Source organism: Mastigoproctus giganteus, chromosome 7, assembly GCF_048544385.1.
Source record: "Mastigoproctus giganteus isolate SK-2022 chromosome 7, ASM4854438v1, whole genome shotgun sequence".
NCBI classification, from domain to species: Eukaryota; Metazoa; Arthropoda; class Arachnida; order Uropygi; family Thelyphonidae; genus Mastigoproctus; species Mastigoproctus giganteus.
Genome location: NC_143581.1, coordinates 229,518,132 through 229,521,748, shown reverse-complemented (window position 1 = coordinate 229,521,748; position 3,617 = coordinate 229,518,132). Strand labels below are relative to the sequence as shown.

Sequence of the window (3,617 nt, the reverse complement as noted above, 5' to 3'; positions counted from 1 at the left end):
GGTGGTAAATCGATTTCTATTGGATACTTGGAATTTGCATGCCAATATTTGCATTCGGCGACACTGTTCAGAATAAAATATTTATGAAAAACATTTTATATAGTTAAGAAAGGACGTTACGCGGTTGTATTCCATTAAGATTAATTACACTATTTAATAACCACTCATATACCACGTGAAATTAATAATATAGTTTATTAAGCTAATCGCCAAAACTACTATACATTTAAGGTGATGTTTCAAGCATCTTACCGATATCTATCATCAGACCATACTGTTGATAAGACTCCTGCTGGCCGATGTTGCCGGAAACCTGATGCGCACTTGGTTTGAGTAATTAGCAATTAGTAATTAGTAAATAGTAATCAATCTTAAAGAAAAACATTTTGTTCCGTTAATTTTGTCGAGCAGCCAAAAAGAAAAAAGAAACCCTACACAGTTTGGCCATCCGTACCCTCCAAGAATTTGTCTAGCTCTTCCTTGAATTGATTCAATCCAACGACTTCCACAACAACAGATGGAAGTTTGTTCCAACTATCAACCATCCACTGGCTGAAGGGCAGACTTCTCCACAATCTATCCACCAACTGTCCTTCCTCAACTTGAATTTATTCCCCCTTACTTAATATTCGGCAAGTGGAAGAATGCCATTAACATTCAGCTGACTCAATCTATTCAAAGATTGAGTAAGCTGAATATCTTAAGCACTGTTACGAGCATTTGGTTCATACATATCAGCCGGATTTCAAGTTTGCTCAGTGTATGATTGAATTAACAAGTTTGGGAGACTGTTTAAGTTTCTATACTTTAATTAGAATCTGCTAAAACCTGATTTCTAGTGTTTATTGAAGACGATATCACCGCACGCTCAAAACTTAGTACTACCATGTTCACTATGGACTTTCAATTTTGCATTCAAATCTTTGAGCTTTTTACTGGATAGTTTTTTGTAGAATTACAGCATCGTTAACATAACCATAAAATACGCTGTTTGGACTGTAATCGTAAAATATGCCCTATTAGGACTGTAGAGCAGGGCTTCAGCTGTGGGGCGCGTCCCTCCAGAGGCACATTTGGTTTTTTGGGGGAGCTTGTTGTTTTTATGAAGCAGGTTTTTTTAACGAAATATGGACATAACATACCACTAATCCAGGTACGAAACGTATATTATTTCGATCTTTGAGATTAAATCTATTTATAAAAATTATGTACAGTATACTCAGCTAAAGTTTATGTCAAATCTGTTTATTTGCACTTGATCTGGAAGATAGGGACGGGGCGGCTCTAAGGATGTGCAAGTGAGGCACTTGCCACAGGCGCTGCTAGATGCCATACTGTATATATATATAGTTGTCGTGGGCATGTGCTGCATATTTCGATTTGTTATATATATATTGTGTGTGTAAAAATTTATATATAGTTCTGTATATATATATACATATTCTTACTACCCAAACTGTAAACAATTTGTTGTTATTGTACAGTTCTAGGCACATCATTACGACTTAGACCATATTGTGCCTAGAACTGTACAATAACAACATTACGACTTAGACCAGCGATTTAGACCATATTGTGCCATGTATACTTTATAAAATTTTAAAAAGAAATCGAAATTTTTGGATATTGATTTTCGTGAAATTGCATAGAAATTGTTGACCTATATGTAACTTATTGAATTCTGTAGGTTCTCAGTGGATCTTATTACTTGCTGCATAACTTCAATGTCCATATTCCATATTCTTCAGCACTTCGCTTGCGATATTCGTTCATGACATGCATCCTGGCTCGATACGCTGCCCAGTGTGCATAATAGCCTGGAGCTGGGATAGACACGCTGCGCGTGCATGCGGCGTATAGATGGCAGAGATCGTAGTTTAGTTTCTGTAGTTTATCCGCAGTGAAGTTACTGTCATCCCACAAAACAATTGCTGGTGCCAACAATACCCTGGTGGCCGACAAGGTAAAACTCAAAGAGGATTCTTCTCGTTATTTCTTTGTCTACCGTTGTCCCTGGCATTACGTTTCCATTTTTAAGGCGCTCACCGCTGAGTGGCTTGAAGCGTGTCACGTTTCTGTACTACAATGAAAGTAATCTTACATTCAGCATTTATCTCCACGCATTGTGTATAGCTGTCACCTCCGTAACTACAACCTCATCAAATTCTCCATCTCGATAGAATATAATCCTTTTTGGATACTTGTTATTCCTGTCCTTAAAGATTTGCAGCAGATCTTTCACCATATCCTTCATATTCTGAATAATTTCTGCTGATTTTTTATCCTTCTTTTGATGGCATTGCGCAGAAACTCTCGATGCATACTGAAAATAGTTGGTATCTTTACTCCCAACTACTGCTGCAATAGAATAACGAAATGCATTGCCCTGAGGTGGATGGCACACATCTGCCCCTATGATTATGGTAGGGTCATTTTCAATCACAGGGTGCTGCAGTATAGTTTGTCTTCTCCAAGTTTGGTATTAATCTGGATACACAGGTTAGCTAAAATTTGTAATTTGTTTTTTCGAACTGTTGAACATTTGACGCACCGAGTCACAAGTCCTATGTTATTTTGTTCACTTTCAGAAACCCGCTTTATATCATCATAATAATTTCCTTTTGCTGAGATAACTATTACTGCTAATTCTAAATGTGGGTAATTATTATTCAACGAACTGAATATTTTTTTCACGTCGATTTGCCTATAGGATTTTATAGGGTGTGGTGTTCTCATGTTCATTCCAACATTCCTGGCAGAATTAACTAGTTCAGAGCGAAACTGTTTTAACTCATCGTCAGACAAGCTGCCATCAAGTCCAATTAAACACCAGTAATCAATATTAACAGCTTTATTAAGTTTACTATACCTCATTTGCCATTTACCGTCACTTGGAGAAAGAGATTTGTTTTCAACATAGCAAAGAAATGGTGCAGGAAGAATTCTTCCCTCTATTTGAAGCATATTTGGATCAACACTGATACCAAATTCCTTTAAATAACGATAATTTTGATAATCGTTTTCTTTTAAAATAGAGTCAATTTTTTGAAACCTTTCATTTGGTGTTTGGCCTGCTTTGCGGACCAGTGTCGTTTGCTGTGGAACTGATAAGTTCTTGCACACCTGTTCCATTAGAATACAAACCTCTAGCGGCATGTAATTGGGCCTACTGGGATTTCCTACACGAAGACAAGGCAGATTTGGGTATTTCAGTTTTCGGCCATGTTTTTTTGCGAAAATATTCATTAACGGACAGCCACTCGTTCTGTTCTTTATTTTCGAACATCAAGACCTTGGCAATTTCTTAGGTGACTTTGTTTATTCTGTATACTCTCTTTCCATCTAAATGAATCACTTTCACTTTAAGATCTTTCAGTTCTTCTGTTAAGGACAGAACTTCTTCTTCATAAATCTTGGTTATAAGGTCTAAATTTTTATTTAGGAAATTGCTTAGGAATGTAGTAATTGGTTGTTCGCTACAGAATGGTACAACACTTCTGTCGAGAGAAAAAAGTGGTTTCTGGCCATCTTTAACACTTTGAGAGAAACCAAATCTCAGTTCCTTGCCAACACCTAAATCGCAATCTGTAGGACTTTTTCTGGAAAATAAAATGACC

At 36.8% G+C, this 3,617-nt stretch overlaps 1 pseudogene; it reads right to left on the bottom strand.

Annotated features, from left to right (window-relative positions):
- Positions 1-1,704: 1,704 nt before the first annotated feature.
- Positions 1,705-3,156, bottom strand: LOC150083760 (protein argonaute-2-like; annotated as a pseudogene).
- Between the last annotated feature and the right edge of the window lie 461 nt (positions 3,157-3,617).